The 17,891-nt window shown below is 43.1% G+C and overlaps 1 long non-coding RNA gene across 1 annotated transcript in view; it reads right to left on the bottom strand.

Moving 5' to 3' along the window:
* Positions 1-3,873, bottom strand: part of LOC147701760 (uncharacterized) — a 135,760-nt gene extending 131,887 nt beyond the window's left edge. Inside the window, exon 1 of the long non-coding RNA XR_015297476.1 lies at positions 3,814-3,873. This is a non-coding gene — a long non-coding RNA (uncharacterized LOC147701760). The remainder of the gene's footprint in view (positions 1-3,813) is intronic.
* Positions 3,874-17,891: the final 14,018 nt, after the last annotated feature.

Here is a 17,891-nt window from a genome sequence, read left to right as displayed (position 1 = left end):
GGCGGGAGTAATCGCCTGCTTGACCTCTCAAATCTGCTGCTTGAGACTAAAGAGGAAGAAGAAGGATTGCCAATCTGGAAACTTGATTTGGACCCTGCATTCCGACAGACTGCCCCTGCTGCATGATCAGGAACTACAGCACTTTGATTGTACCTTGATGCCAGAGAAGTAAAGAGTGGACCCCTCTGCAAGCTACAGATTAACATAGCTAATCTGGACCTTCACCACCAAGAATCTCCTGACTGGAGTGGGTCCAGTGGATTTGTAAGGGTTTTGTGAAAGTGCATTGTGGAAATTGTGGCCCAAACTTTCAAGGACCATCTTGGAGATTTCAGATTCTTGGAATGTGCTATGGACACGTTGGACCCAAAGAGGAACTTCAAGTAGAAGTTCCAGAAGTTTGGACCAACTATGGGAAAAAGTTCAATAAGGGGACTGACTCAACCGCAAGAGCCAAGCCAGCCACCTTCAACCACGAACTGGCCTGACCTCCTGGTACGTCCTACTGAAAACCTCTGGAGGTCCGACTTTCCGGGTTTGACCAGGAGCTCCCTGGAAAGCAAGCTGGAAAACCCTCGGGGAATCCAGACTGGTGAAGGGAAACAAGGGACCCCAGCAGAAAAATCTCCAGAAAGGTTTCTAAGTCAGAAGGAAAAATCTTGTTGAAGCCTGGATGAGGTGTGGCGCAGCGGCCAGGGCGACTGCTGCTGGACACTGAGGATCATGGTTCAAAGCCCCGGCTCTGGTGGCAGGGGTCTGCTCAGCACTATGTGACTCTGGGCAATAGCTTGCTTAATCTTCCCGACGGCCCCAGCGCCTTGACACCTTCGGATAATTGTTTACGCGTTACAAATACTGGACATTTACATCTACCACGAGGGGGATCCGAGCAGAGCTCCATAGCGGTCAGCCTGAAACTTTAACTTTGTCCCGGTCAAGCATGACCAGATGTCCCAAAGTGGCACTATAGGTTCTTAGTGCGATATAGTGCTAAATCTTTAAAAATGCATATCTCCAGTTCCCTACAATAGATCTTTGTCGATTTGGTGTCATTTTAAAGATAAAAAATATTTCTAATTTTTATTACGTGGTGTGGGATTTTTATTGTGTGTTTTGTCTTAATTATTGTATTGGTGTTTTAAATGCTTTACATACCTGTCTTCTAAGTTAAGCCTGCCTGCTTGCAACCAAGGTACAAAGGGACGAGCATGGACATAATTTGGAACCTGTACTGAGCCCTAGAAGGTGTTAGTGGCTTTATTGCAAGTGAAAGATGCATATTTACTACTACTGAACATCCACTTTCCAACACTTTCTCATGAGGCTTCCTATAAAGATGATTTTGAAAAGGTTCTTTGGCTTAATCAATAATATCCTCTCCAGATTTCTTTGATTTAGTAAATCTTTTTAAATCTCTCTGTCAAAACTAAAAGTCTCTAGAAGGCCTTAATTTCCCTGATTTTCATAATGACCATAGGGCTTTTGGCTTCCAGCAAATACAAATGTATATGATCAAACCACCTGATTCTGTTTTCCAAGTTATCCTCCATACCAATCTCCCAGCTCGCATGCGTTCCCAGTTTTATGAACTCACTGATCTAATACATAATACACTCACGCACCACTTCTCTCATGATAACTGCCAACCCGGCTCATCCCCTCCTCCGATTGCATGATTCATCCACCCTAGAGCGGCATGCATAAACAATATCATGAGAGCATCTCATTCAGATAGGGCCCAAATGCTTACAGAATCATTGTGGGAGTCTGATCTAGGTGTTGTTTGGTCGACCTCTTTTTGGGATGGAATAGGGTGCAAAATACATCCCACTGTTCAAACTGCCAGCCTCTCTCAAACCATATATTTTTTTTAAACATACTTCTTTATACTCCTTTTCGTCTTTTTAAGCTGAAACGTGCATGCCAAAAGTCTTTCTGGTACTGTAACAGTGAACCAGGTACAGATTTCCACATGTTCTTTTCTTGTCCAGTTCTTTCCACTTTCTGGCTTTTGGTATGGAGCCACATTAAAGCCATCACCCACATCCACATTCCCCTTTCATATGACTTTGCTCCTGGGCAGCTTGCATGACGTCTGGATTTTTAATAGAATACTTGGGAAATGTGTTGATCTTTTGCTTTCCATCGCCATTTCTGTTATTACATCAAACTAGAAATCTACAAATATGATTACCTTTTTAACGTGACCGAATCTTATCTGCCATCATCAGAGATTTCTCTCCTCTCACCAAATGTGCAATTTGTACCTTACAATGTATTCTCATAATTAGTATACACCTATTATTTACAATGCCATATTTGCTATTTTTTTCTGTTGTATTCAATGATTTTTCCTTTGCATACTTATAAAGGTACAAGCGATTTTGTATATATTGTCTTTTCATCTCTTCTATTCTTTCTCTCTCTCCCTTTCCTATGTTTTTCTCCTCTCCCTTTTTTTCAGATTGCTTACTGCTTGTTCTCACTTTGCTCTTTGCTTAAACCCTTATTATGTCTGCAATATTTATATTATATCTTTCACATGCGGTCAATTCTCAAAGTTCTCAGCTCTGTATGTTGCAATGTTTTATTATATTTAATGTTGCCTACTCAATAAATCTCTCTACATACTGATAACATGCAGTCACCTTGTGACCGTACCACTGGCTGCTATGCTGCTGACTGCCTGCGCAGTAGGTACCGTGGACTTGGTTCCGAATGATAACTTTCATTTCACACTCTGTCTCATCAACGAGTGCATGACTGAATCTTTCTCCCTTTTATCCCTCTTTTCATTTTTTTCCTGCAGGGCGAGGGACATGCAGCATCTTCTTCAGTGGTGCTATGAGCACAGAAGACAATTTTCCATGTTAGACCCAGTCCAGCATTATAGAGACCTGTGCATAGGGCTCTGTCTGCAAGGATCTTTTTGAACACCTAACTAAGCTGCAACAAGTTCTGCTGCGTACATGCTGACAGGAGTGTGGAACATGGCTCTTCAGAGTATGCTTTGTTTTTCATTTATGTTCCACTCTTTTTGCTCCTTCTGGGGGTTCTCCTCTAAAGAAATACGTTTTTTATTCACCTTCTCTCCATTATAACATCAAATATTGGTCGTAAGTCCTAACTCCTTGCTACAGATACATTCCAACTTTCATCTATGTAATGTTTTGACCTTCTACTAAATTCTTTATAAGAGCCACAATTAACACCATTTTTCAATATAACATGCCCCCAAACCCACTTAATAGTCAAACCAACCAAGGTAGTTGGAGTAAAAGAGATCTTCCCACATTTGTACTATGTAAATGTAAATGTGTTGTATTTGTATAGCGCGAACAGTAACCCGGAGGCATCCCGGCGCTTGTACTCCTACCACAAGGGAACCCCTCCTGGCTTTTCCTTGTGAGGTGTCCACTCCTGGGCATCCCATGGTGAAACCAGGCATCCCTTGTGTATCGGGGGCCGTTGTGGAGACTAAGCAAGCTATTGCCCAGAGTTGCAGCGTGGGGCCCATGCTTAGATTCGGCACTGAGGCGAGAATATCCGGTCGGAGGAATTTAAGCCCGATCCCGCCGAGGCGGGAATCAAACCCTGGTCCCTGGCCAGCGCTCTGCATCAAGGTCTGCCGCTCTAACCATTGAGCCACACTTCTCCACTATGTTCACTAAATCGCGAGATTGTTGTCCTTTGTACCTAAGGCCTTTCCACTTAAGACTGTTTTTCTCTCTTTACTGCCAAATGCATACGAAAGTCTAGTTACTCGCGTGCTGAATGTTTTCAATTAAAAGGTTGAATATAGGGACTACTTACCGAGGAAACGCCTTCTCACAGCCTTTTGCATGTTGTCTGTCTGCTGCACCGGCGTACTGTGAGTTTCGTGGGCGAGTCTAAAAAGTAATCTCCGCACAAGAGGAACTCTTCCACTTCCTCAGATAATCTTGGAGCAAAGTTTTCAACCCTGGCCCACTGTGCACAGGGAGGCTGGGGACAGAACTGACACATCATGTGACAGCGTCATTTACACCATCGACAAAAGAGTTCCAAAAGACAGAAGGGAACATAGAAATGTGCATTATGTTTGTATTGTGCACTGCAGATACTGAGGACATAGCGTATATGGTAGAAGGGAGCGCAACACATGTCAGTCAGTGCTGTGTGTGTGTTTGGAGGATCTACACAGTCCCTTGTAGCTAGCCACGCCACCCCTCCATGAGCAGGGAAATGCTTGTGATTTTGCACTGTGTGTTGTTGGTCATGTGTACAAGTGAAGTGATACAAGTCACTAAGGTCAGGATTCCTTACTGAGCCTCATGGGGTAAGGTCGGTGCCTGTAACAAAGAGTCAGGAGTTTGGATTGACTTCTGCTATACAAGCCAGGTTACCGAAGTATAGCTTTGAAATCTGATGTTTGCATGTACTTTGCATGTAGTGTTACATTATTGTTAAGTTATTTAAAGCAATTACAGTTTTATAAGGCTGATCAATATGTACATTTTGCTCCCAGGTGGTCAAGTTTAGTAGCCAAATTTTGAATGATTCCTGCATTCACACGTCACATCATACACAAGTATATCATGTCACACCGAAATTAAAAATATCTGCATATAAAATATGTTATCTAACGAATTAAAACTAAACAGCCGTTTTTCTCCTGGTCTCCCACCTGTAAACTAAAATAACATTCCTCACCGGACTATGCTCAAAGATAACATATTTACTTTATGTATATTACATCTTTCTATTTTTGAAGAAGACAGCCATCTCCAGTCAACGAAATCTAATAGAAATCTTACTTACTCATAAAACAAGGCCTTGTTAACAATTTCTATCTCTTGTCCAGGCCTCCACAATGTCCCTATTTTATGATATTCGACCAAAAATATCCTTCTTAGATTGCTTGTTTTAACCCTCAATGTATTGTTTGTGCCATATCGCTGTAGGCAGGTTCGTGAGTGCTGTAGACACACTGGGAGAGCCCAACAGGATATTGTGTCATAAATGAACTGCAAATGCTCACTCGTTGGGGCACCAGCTTTGAAGATACGATCACCGATTTACGATTACTGCTCCCTTGTCGGCCACCTAGGGATTAAATAACTGGGATGCTAAAACGCGCCTCTGTTTTAGAACCATATTGGTGTAACTTTCTGTGGAAGCCGTTTTAATTATCGTTTAACTCCATCTGCACCTATGACTTCTCATAAAATGTTTAAATTGCATGCAGGAGTAGTGGATATTCCATTTCATGTCTTTTTTTCCATAAGAGGTCTCTGTCTCCATCTTCAAAGTTAGTATGTCATCTTTTGCTCCACTATCGGCTTTAAAGCCTGTGCAGGTCCAGGAACCCCTAACATTTTACACCCCATAATATTATCTGAACTGCAAGCCCACAGGTTGATGAATCCGAGATGGTGTTAAACATCAATTTATGAGGCAATGTGTCCTGAGGAAAGCCACCCCCTAGCACATCAAAAATGCAGTCAATTAATTAAAGGGTATGCTCAATGTTTGAGTTCTAGATCAGGAATGCGATTTAAAAGATTAATTACAAAAATGTAAAAGGTGCAGTACAGATATCAGAAATGCAAAAGCCAATGTCACGAAGACTTTCAGCAAACAGAGTATTACAGAATAGTGAGCAGAATCAAAAAAATTCTAAGTCCAAGCTGAACAGTACAACATCCCTAGCAGCATCAGAACGCGCCCAAGAAAGTAATCTTTCAACCACAAAATTATGAGTTTACATATTCTTTTCCCGCAAATTAAATCATTAAAATTGTAAACATATCATAATTTGAGGCTAAGGGTTATATTCTCATCTGAGCCCAACTTCAATAAACATGATATCAACTTAGCACCGAAGCACTATCCCACTTCATAAAAATTGATTCGTACCACTCTCTGCTAATGTCATCCAGTGATGGGAGGACATACTATTTGCATGAACAACTGTGTTGGACTTGACCCTCTCTGCAACTTTACCCCAAACCTTTTGCCTTCTGCCCTCCTGTTTTCTGAAATTCATTTGTGTTGGCATTAGAACTCTGTGCACTTTATCACCTCTAACTAGAACTAAATTTCTTCTGATGTCTCCTTTCAAACATAGAAAAATCGGCTTACACCCAATTGACATATTTAGTTTACTTATAAGATCCTTATAAGTTCCTAGTAAAGTGGTACTACATGTACTCAGGGCACGGCAATTCAATGCTACTATTGGGCCTGCAGCCCTTATTGTGTCACCCAGTTAGGTAGCCCTTTAAAACGTGTCTCAGCTGTGCCATTGCAGTCTGTTTGCAGATTGAAACTGGCAATTCCACCTTTTTTAAAACGTATGTCACCTTTAGGGTTTGCCCTAACTATCCAATAGGGACGATATCCATTCACGAGCGGTTCGCTGCACCCGATCACCGCTTAGAGGTTCGCTTCGATTCTTTGGGGGTTTGACCCATTGGCTACCCATCAGGCTAAGATTCTTTCTTCCTATTCCACATACTGTCCCCCCCTCCTGTCTTGATAAAGACCAGCCGCGACCACCAATTGGGGCACCAGGGTCGAAACGTCGATGCTCACCTGTGGTCCAGATACTCCAGGAGCCTATATACAAACTTTATGTCTCCTTGGAGATGAAACCAGACTCTGGCCAACCTAATCCCTGTATATAATTTGTATATCAATGTTATTGTATTGCACTGTACATGATTTGATGCACTGAGCACTTTATTCACTAACTGTCACACTCTCCACACTTGTACTTGACGGTCATATTATCTTTTTCTGAAATCTAATGCCATCACTGAATGAATTAATTCAGATGTAACTTTAATGTGAATGTAAATGTAAATTGATACTTGTATAGCTTACTACTCACCCACAAGGGTCTCAAGGCGATTGTATGAATACCGCTGTGGAACCCATCCTGGCTTTCCCTGTGAGGTGTCCACTCCTGGGCACCCCCAAGGTGGAGGCCAGGCATCCTTAGCGTTGTGGGGCCGTTGTGGAGATTAAGCAAGCTATTGCCCAGAGTTGAAGAGTGGGACTCCATGATTGGAATAGGCACCGAGGCGAGAATTATCAGGTCCGTGGAATTTTTAAACTTAAGACCCGCCGAGGCAGGGAATTGAACCCTGGTCCTGGGCTAGACCTCTGCATCAGGGTCTGCAGCTCTAACCATTAAGCCACATCTATCCACTTAATGATTTCTATAGTATAAAGTATCACTTGAAATCATTCCTTTGTCCAATAGAAATTTCTCATTGTGTTTCTGTTTCAGAGAGGTTGTTTGAACGTTTTTTATTGAGCATTTGAAGCCTTTTCCAAAGTAATTGTCTTTACCCAACAGAACCACCATTGTATTTAACCCTAACTATCCAATTAGGCAGGGCACATTGTATTTAAAAAATAGAGCATGTGGTTTTATATGTCTTGGTAGTGGAAACTCCCAAATTCTTTTTTAACTACTGTGAGATCTACTACTCCCATAGAGTAAGATTGGACTACCTTATTACATCACATAGGTACGAACTTTTGATTGGGAACAGGTAGAAATGTCATGTTTGCACTCAAATGAATTGTAATTCAACATCCTCTTTAATGGTAAAGTCAGATTGCCCCTTTCCCATAGGATAATGTTAGGTTGACTTATTACATATATTAAGTGCTAACTTTAGATTGGAGACAGATAAGCATTTCATGTTCGGTATCTCAAAAGTTTTAATTAAAAATTACTTTTAATGGTTACGTTGGATTTTAAAGTACAGTTTTGAGAATGACACTTTGAGAAAATTGGCTTTTTCCTGCCCTCAACTTTTGTTCACTGTCCGGACCCAATACACATCAGGGATGTGTATTGGGTCCGGACAGTGAACAATAGGACCTGGATGTAATTAGAAGAGAGCATCCTTCCAGGCTAGGAGGGAAAACACTGTTCCATGTCCCAGTTAGATTTCAAAGGGCTGCCTCTAGCACACTTACAAAGGAACTTGATGCCAGCCGTACGTCATATTTGACCTCTGTGAGCCTGGCAAGGCAAGAAAGAAACATTCCAGAGCCAGATATGGAGGGACTAGAAGTTTCATGTTAAATCTCGCAGTCTTCAGTTGGTCTTCCCCAAAACTTTTTTTTCTTCACTCATCCATTTTTGCTGATCTCGTTTTTTGTTGGCCTTCGGACTCTGCACTTTAAGACTGCTAACATGAATATGCTCTGTCCTTTAAACATGGTTAAATTAGCTTACATCCTATTGGGATATTTAATTTACTTGTACAACCCTAGTAAAGTGATACTACATGTACTCAAGGCCTCTAAATTAAATGCTACGAGCGGGCCTGCATAAACCAAGGGATTTTTGCCTATGCCTCCAATTTTGAATTAAACACTGAATGGTTACGGATAAACAAAACTTTATTAGTTTACCCTGACATTGATTTATGTCTTTTGATTATAACTCCGTTATCAAAATATTTTTTCTTTTTTCACAAACAAACAGAAGATCGCCTTCAACTTCATGTCTGGCCATATACAGTTTGAAAAACAGTTTGTGCATATATACAGTGCGAAAACACAACAGTGAACATGTGAACAAATATGCATCAACAATGGGTACGTGGTTGTGACATGGACAAATTAATCATGGACATTGTGAACAAAATAAATTATGAACAATGAGAGAATCACAATCATCAATAAACAACTTGGGAAAAAGTAGGGAATTTTTCAAAATCAAATCCCAAGACCTGAGATAGAATGAATCATTACAGTTCAGGAAAAAATGCCAATTTCTGCACCATAATGTCTGAGAGGGAAAAATGCCGACGCGTTTCGAATCCCGTTACGTGGTTTACAGGATTCTCATCAGGGCGATGTGATTTGGGTCCATGAGAACTATTTGTGAAAAGGAAAAGGATTGTTTTAGAAACCAGGGTCCTCTAGCCAAATTATTACTGAAAATGTACGCATCCCTGGATGCGGCATACCTTGTGTTGTTCTTGCCCAAGGTTGCTCTTGCTTATTAGGTTTGTCTATGCCGTGGAAATTGAACTGCAACAGAGTGAGATTTGGGTAAGTACACCGTTCTAGCGGGAGCCGAAAATTGCTCACCTGAGGCGGTGTGCCGGGGATGAATTGAGTATTACCTTTGCTTTTCTTGGTCCAGCCGCCAGTGTGCCGTTGCCCGGGAATTTATCTGTGTGTTGACCTGGTTACATCTCTGTAAGAAAATTTACAAAAAATGGATTCTGGTCTCAGTCCGCTAACCCGTGAGAGCGGTATAAACACGGGGTGTGGAGACTTACTTGTGTACGATTCTGCCGGGGCGGGAAAATTGTGGCTCCGGTGTTTGAATGATTTCTGTTTTGATTCTGGGGGGCAAGGGAGAGAAAAGGAATCACTCAGCTAGTTGTTGACTTTTAGCGTGAAAAGAAGTCACAGTGTCCTGAGTCTGGGGCTTACCGTAGAACTGTGCAGTTAGCACCACTCGTCAGTCTCACTCCAGTACGGCACACTCTGGTTGTAGGTGTCCGCAGCAGTGCCGGTTCTGACATACATATCCCATGAGATTTGCTCATGACCAATCGGAGCCTGTGGATACTTCTGATGCCTTCTGGGATTTGGTGTTTAAACGGGGATTGATCGGTCTTAAGCCCTATTGATTTCACTGAGACTGTTTAAGCCCTTGTTGACACTGTCAAATTTGAGAATCAGGTATGCCTCCTTGCGCAATAACATGGTATCAACATCAGACTGATGTTTGGAATCTATCCAAACCAATGTTGTCCATTTGAAGTCATTTTCGCTGTGGTTGTTATTTACAAAATGTTCAAACATTGGCGCGGACATGACTTTTTTCTTTATTCGTGAGCGATGTTGGGTTATTCTAGCATTGATGGGTTGGCTTGTCTTGCCAATGTACACTCTGTTGCACGGACAAACCACCGCATAGAAGACATTTCTGGTCTTACAGTTTGTAAAAGCTTCGTGTTTCCATTTGATGCCATTATTGATGAAAATATCGCCTTCCAATGTTGTAGAACACGACACGCAGTTGCCACATTTGTGGTGCCCACATATAGGTTTCAGATTCCACTGTGCTATGAGGTCACTTTTTGGTGGCGGAATGTGACTGTCTGCTTTTATGAGTTGTTGCCCTATACTTGTGTTTTTGCGCATGGCGAAGATGGGTTTTGGTAGGGGGTACTCAAGCGTTTCCAGTAAGTGCCAGTTCTTTAGAATGATGCTTTTGAATTGATTTGTGTGTTGACCAAAAGTGGTGACACACACCAATTTGTCTAATTCACTTTTTTCTTTTGTCTGAAGTAAAGTCTCTCTTGGAGTGAATCTGGCCCTGTTCCTTGAATGTTTTAATAGTTTTTTGGGGTACCCCCGTTTAGCCATTTCGTTGCAGAATGTTGTTGCATGTGACTCAAAGTCAGACAAGTTCATGCAATTACGTCTTATCCTTAGTAGTTGCCCATAAGGTAAGTTTTCTTTTAAGCATTGTGGATGTGAGCTTGTATAATGGAGAATTGTATTTCTGTCAGTTTCCTTTTTGTGTAAAATGGTTGTCAACTTAGATTCGCTGGTACCTACAGTGACGTCAAGGAAGGTCATTTTTGGTTGACTGGAATTCAGCGTGAATTTGATGTCAGGGTGCCGTGAGTTTAGCCATACATGGAATTGTTCGAGTTCCGTCTGGCTCCCGTGTCCACAGGAGCCAGACGTCGTCGATGTATCTCAGCCATTGGTTGATATGACCTGAGAAGGGGTTGCCATTATATATGAATCTTTCCTCATATTGTGCCATGTACAGCACTACCAGTTCCGGCCCATAGGGACAGCCCATGGCTGTCCCTTTGATTTGAATGAAAAACTCATTTTCAAACTTAAAATAGTTGCTCCGTAGGGTGATTTCAGCCAGTGATACAATGAATGACGTGGGCACCCGGTTGGGCCTGTCTCGTTGTTCCAGGTAAAGCTCGATAACTTCAAGTGCCTCATCTTGCGGTATTTGAGTATAAAGGGAGGTGACATCTAATGTCACCATCAATTCAGTTTGTTCATTGAATGTGCGCCCCTCTATTCGGGTGATGAAGTCCGTTGTGTCCCTGAGATATGATTTCACTTGTACGATGGAAGGTTTTAATAAGAAATCGATATATTTGGATACCGGCTCAAGCGCGGAATCACACCCGGACACTATTGGTCTCCCTGGTGGTGCCCTTTCATTTTTATGTATCTTCGGTAAGAAATAGAGAACTGGCGTTCTCGGTGATTTCTTATTTAGAAATTCAAACTATTTGGGCCCTAAGAAGCCTTCATCCAGTCCTGACTTTGTAATTCTTGCGATTTTGTCCTGGATCGCGTGGACAGGATCTTCTTTTGATGGTCTGTACCACTCTCGATTGTTAACGTGTGATTGACCTTCAGCAAGGTATATGGCGCGGGGCCATAGAATTACAGCCCCGCCTTTATCCACCTGTTTTATGACAATCGATGTGTCTGATTTAAGATCACAAATTGCTTTCCTCAGTCCTTTACTGATGTTGTTTTTTACAAAACTTTTTTTCTTCTCAAGTTTCGTGAGAGAGGACAGTACCGCTTGCTCGAAAGCAATGATCTGTTTCGGAATGTTTGTTGTGGGGGTGAACCTAGATTTGACTCTAAGTCCAGTAGTTTCCTGCGTTGACGTCATTTCGGCACCAGCAAAGAAAGTTTTTAACCTGATCTTACGGCAAAAATCTAGTGCCTCCAATTTTAGTTTCGTAAAATCAGTTCTTTTGTTAGGGACAAATTTGAGGCCCAAGTTCAAAAGCATTTCTTCATCTCTCGATAATTGTTTATCAGAAAGATTCACTATGGTAGACATTTCTAATTGTTGTAGTATTTGTTGCGAGTTCGCATCTCCCATGGCTGCTTGAAGTGAGCTCTTGTTTGGCCGCCCCTGGATAAAAAAGGAGAGGATGCTGCTGCTGCACCTCGTCTTTTAGAATTTGTCTGCCTGGATTTGGGGGAAGAGTCGGATGAAGTGAGCAATTTTTGGCTCCCGCTAGAACGGTGTACTTACCCAAATCTCACTCTGTTGCAGTTCATTTTCCACGGCATAGACGAGCCTAATAAGCAAGAGCAACCTTGGGCAAGAACAACACAAGGTATGCCGCATCCAGGGATGCATACATTTTCAGTAATAATTTGGCTAGAGGACCCTGGTTTCTAAAACAATCCTTTTCCTTTTCACAAATAGTTCCCATGGACCCGAATCACACCGTCCTGATGAGAATCCTGTAAACCACGTAACGGGATTCGAAACGCGTCGGCATTTTTCCCTCTCAGACATTTATGCTAATGTTACTGGTGCAGAAATGGGCATTTTTTCCTGAACTGTAATGATTCATTCTATCTCCGGTCTTGGGATTTGATTTTGAAAAATTCCCTACTTTTTCCCAAGTTGTTTATTGATGATTGTGATTCTCTCATTGTTCATAATTTATTTTGTTCACAATGTCCATGATTAATTTGTCCATGTCACAACCACGTACTCATTGTTGATGCATATTTGTTCACATGTTCACTGTTGTGTTTTCGCACTGTATATATGCACAAACTGTTTTTCAAACTGTATATGGCCGTACATGAAGTTGAAGGCGATCTTCTGTTTGTTTGTGAAAAAAGAAAAAATATTTTGATAACGGAGTTATAATCAAAAGACATAAATCAATGTCAGGGTAAACTAATAAAGTTTTGTTTATTCGTAACCATTAAGTGTTTAATTGAAAATTGGAGGCATAGGCAAAAATCCCTTGGTTTATGCAGGCCCGCTCGTAGCATTTAATTTAGAGGCCTTGAGTACATGTAGTAACACTGGTTTATACAATATTGTGGCCCTGCCTACCCTCCTTCCCACTGGGCCCAGCCACCCCTGTTTTTTGAATTTACGAGCGGGCCTGCAGCACTGAGTCTGACTCTTCTATAAGAAGCCTTTAAACATCTCTCCGGCTGCCATTTCAGCCTGTATGTGCAGGTTTAAACTGCCATTTCGACCAGGTAAAATAAAACTTTTACCAGGGCTAAACTTTTTTTTTAATATACATAAGTTACCTCTAGGGTACGCCCTTAACAACCCATAGGGCAGGGTGCAGTGTATTTAAAACGTTGGTCATGTACTTTTATATGTACTGGTAGTGAACAACTCTTAAATTAATGTTTCACTACTACAAGGCTCGTCCCTCTCATAGGATAAAATTAGGTTAACTCATTACATTTAATAAGTGAGTACTTTTAATTGGGTTCAAGTAGGAATATCAAGTTTGGTGTCTAGAGAATTGTAATCTAAAACCCTATTTAAAGGTTATGTCCTCTTTTAATTCTCAATTCCTAAAACATGCCACTTCTAGAAAGTTATAACTACTAGGGCTTGCAGTCCTAGACAGACTGTGCACTACCTGAAACACTCAGATTGAGTGTTTTAATAAATTTATAATCTGCTCTTACACAATTTAAGAACATGTTATCAACTACACTCAACATAAACAAGAATGTTTTCAATTCTTCTAAAAAAAAAATCAATAACTTCACACAGCGTTTTCAATGAGCTTCTTAATTATTCATGAAGAATGTTTCAAAAGTTGTATGCATCTTCAAGGCCAATTCAAATATTCTTGGTAGACGTGGGTTATGTCATTCCCAATGCATTTTCGGTGTGTCATTCACCCTTCATCAGGGAAAATCTACAATCAAATCATATGTACAATAAGTGACTATGAATGATTAGACATCTGAGTATAACAAAGTTGGCCCTTACAATCCGGAAAAGGTTTAAACAATGACGGTGGAAGATAGAATAAACCACGGAGTATGTTGAGCAATTGGTGTGTTACAGCATTGGTTAGGAACCACAAACCAAGGTGAAAAGTAGCACTAGTTTGGGGAAACAGAAGAAGCGCCAAACCACCATCCTAATAGCTCACAAAACACCAGAAACGTGAGACGCCAAAGGCTGCGGCTTTGCTCTCTCAATGCTGATTAACCCTCTGTGCGCGCCAATGTGCCATGAAAATGAAAATGCAAAACTATCAGTTGTACCTCCACGTTTCTATTGAGGACCAACACGGCCTCAAACACAGTGCGTCGGTGCCCTCTCAGAAATCATCTCCCCCAATTACTCTTTCTCTACAGGATCATGTTTGAGCCCAACATGACCATCCAATTATATTGCGCATTCTGAAATTGAATAAAATATGCCATGAACCGAAGCTGAACTATCTAAATTATAAACAATACCAGTAGATAAGGGAAATCTGCTCCAGTTCAATAGATCCTAGCTTTACAAATCCTCCTAGTCTGCTGTAGCTGAACGCGACGCTTCGGTCTATGAAAAATATACCAAAAACACCTGTTTCACTCTCTCGACCTGCCTACGCCAAACCCTCCGGTCTAGTACTTACTTCACTTGTTTATTTAAAGGATCAGATACCACCTCAGTAACTTGTTCACTCAGACCCAAATCACTTACTCTGTGGTTCCTCACCTACACTTTTAAAGTTTACGTCCCGCTTGCTACCCTCCCATTATACACGTTCTGCTGAGAGAGAGTGAGTGAAAGTCGAAATAGGACCTGAATCCTGCATTGGGGCCCATCGGGAGACGGGGAGGGGAAGAACCGACCGGAGACAGATGTAAAGTGTGATAAAGGCCGCTTTATTGGGAAAACAGGTGCATCCTGAACACATTTCATATCCTTGGCCTTTGCCGTACAAAACTAGTCCTAACTAACTATACATATCCTGACAACCCGCCCCACCCCCACCCCTAAACAGTTCCCCGCCATCAACATAAACATCATTATTAATTATCCAAACGCCTGCCTCCACTGTTTAACCATCTGCCATATGTACACTCCCTCCCCTTCAGCAGTAAAACTCATTCCTCCTATCCTACCCCCCGTTTAACTAGGGAAAAGCGCCATCCTACAAAATTTCCCCCGCACCTGCTCCCAGCGACAACACAGCCAACCAAACCTAACCTAGAAAGCACCTGCTCCCAACAAAACCCGCCTACAAAAAACCCGAAAGTCAGAAACCCCGGACAGACTCCCCTCTCTTCTCCAAACACCCCATCCCAGGGAGGGCGGGCGGGACAACGAACAAAGCTACCCTCCGGCTGCTGGGTCACTGTCCCACGAAATGGTGCACAGTGACCCAAAATGGCCGGTCTTATTGGCCCCAGCCCAAAAAGAGCCCAAATCCCACTATCCAGCCCAAACAGCCTGCGTCCCTTCCTGTCCCCGTCCTAAGTCTTCCCCACACCCTTCCTCCCGGTGCCCCAAAATCCCCGGGGGGCGAGCCTCCCTCCGGTCGGCCACCCCCCGCAAAGCCCCATTCTCCGGTATAAAGATTGGCGGCCATCTTGAAGATATTAAGTATCTGTAATTCACGAAAGAAGGGAAGGAGGACACATAAATGCAATAAATCAAAAAAGAGTTAAAAATTAGTAAGTGAAATTAGGTAGATAACGAGTGAAAAAAAGATGTATGAAAAAGTGCAACCACATAGAATTTGTGAGGATAAGACCTTAAGAATCAATTGCATGTGAAGATACACTTGAAAAAGCACTTTTCAATATGGTTGGAAGTTTGTTTCAGTCAAAAACACTGCATCAACAATAAAACATCTTAGTTATGTATCACAGAAACAGAATCATGCATAAATACACTCTATGGCAGTTTGCGAACCTGACCCACATGCCTGAAATTTCTAAAGACATGTTGATAAGTACTATTCAATTACAGTGACAAAAGATAGGTAACCACTGATATAGTATCACCATTGTCTATACTAGATTACTACGCTGGCACATGATGATCATACATAGCAGTGTCAATTTTAAGAGGAGAAGATTGCATGGCTTAACATTGGATAACAGAAAAACAATGGTCCATAGAAAAGAGAAACGGAACTGAGTCCTGGTTGGTACAGTGGGAAACAGTTACTTCTGCATCACTCCTTCTTGCAGTCGTGTAGAGCAGAGAGCGGAGCTGAGAACGGAGCGGTGGACGCGGGGGTCGTACCGTAGGGCTACAAGGACCTATAGGAGCTACGGCTAAGAGATCAGGTAAAAAGGCAGGCAACCAAACCAACGGAACAGCGGAGAGGCGGTGGCGGTGCTGGGAAAAGTGGGCCCCACCGGGTCCCACTAGGCAGAGAAGAGTGGCTGCGTGTGCTGCGAGGCTGTACCTGCAGCAGGTGAGCGTTAGTGGTAGTGGACCGCGGTGAAGCCCGTGGTGAAGCCCGTGGGGTAAAGACGAAGGCGAAAGTCTACCGCAACCTGCGAACCGCAAACCGCCGTCTGCCGCCCGCATTCAGCTAACCGCGAAGGCGCCCCTTTCCTTCTTCCCCACTTCTGACTTACTGGCCCTCGTTTTTGCTTCCCTAGTACCTGGTCTACCACTGCTTACCCCCGCTGCCGCGAGCACCACAAGGACCCACAAACACAAGCATATTATCACTCTATCTGCGAGTCACTCCGTGGGTGTACGTTGCTCCCTTTACACAGCCAGTGTCTTTTCAACATCTTTCCAGCAGGAGCCACATCACTTCCCAGTCAGACGGACCAGTGGAGTCACTGAGCCACTGAGCCACTGAGCCTCAGAAGCCTCAGAGCCTGAAAAAAAGCGGAGTGCTGTGCGATCCATCAGCTACCGACTGACCGAACAACAAGTTCAGCAGCAGGGTAGGGTAGTATAGCAGGGCAACAGGGACGGAGCAGGAGAGGAGTAGGAAAAGGAACCACGGTGAGGATATCAGTGAGGTTATCGGCGGCAGCGGTGGCAGTGGTAGCAGGCTGGTTGCAGGCTAGTTCTTGAGCCTGGGCTTTGGTGGGCCGGTTTTCAAACTTTACGGCCCCAGCACCTCGGGGAGCCGGCTATCCCCCAGGCCTCCCCAGCACCCTAGCCTACCAGCCTCCTCTGCCTCCTCCTCTTCGCCTCTCCCCCCCTCTGCTCTCCCCTCTCCTGGTCCCCAGCTCCCAGTAATCACACAACCTACCACAGAGGTCACGGGGACATCCACGATCTTCCGGGAGGGCAAGAGCGGCTGCCTTTTAGCAGGCGGCCGCACCAAGTGAGAGCCCCTGGCTACATGCAGAGTCAGCCTGTTAGACTGGGTCTCACCACAGTCTCCAGTAGCCCCACGAGCCCTGCTTGCCAAAAAACTGCTGGCCAAAATTCTATACGAGCACCTGCACTTCAGACTTAGCCTACAGCCTTACAGTTTACAGTTTTTCGCAATGGTTCTCAAAAACTGACAAGAACTAAGAATCAAGAACTAAGAACACTATTAGAATTTTCCCACAACCTTGAGTCACTTCATCTCACCGTTATACCGAGATTTGTCGCCCGCCGACGTACCCTTTGAGCTCCAGTCTAGCTCAGGAGCACGACCCTTATCAGACGACAAGCGGCTAACAAGGGGCTAACAAGGGATATTCGTGAATGCTGAGTACACTCAGCCTAAAACAATCTCAGTCACTTCAGTATCTGAGCTGCATCAACCAATCTGCACCAAACAAGGCCTCAGACAACACTCTGTATCACACTACAGAAGCCACTAGGTTTTGTTGTTGTTCTTTATCTAGGCAGACCCAGTGGGCACATCAGCGAGAACCAGTGAGACCTCCCGGAACATCTAGTGCGGAGTATAATCTAACCAATTAAATAAAAAAACTTTTTAGAAATTGGTTGTCAACGGCACTCCCTCCCCTCCCCACAGTAGGAGTTTCTCATTTGAGATTGGGGCGGGACAGGAAAATACCATCAAAGTCCATAAAAAAGACTGCAAAGGTAAATGTCATCTCCAATAGTTCGGAAGCATCGACCGACCTACAGATCGACCTGGGCT

This window comes from Lissotriton vulgaris, chromosome 7 (genome assembly GCF_964263255.1).
Source record: "Lissotriton vulgaris chromosome 7, aLisVul1.2, whole genome shotgun sequence".
NCBI lineage: Eukaryota > Metazoa > Chordata > Amphibia > Caudata > Salamandridae > Lissotriton > Lissotriton vulgaris.
This window is presented reverse-complemented; position numbering and strand designations above follow the sequence as displayed.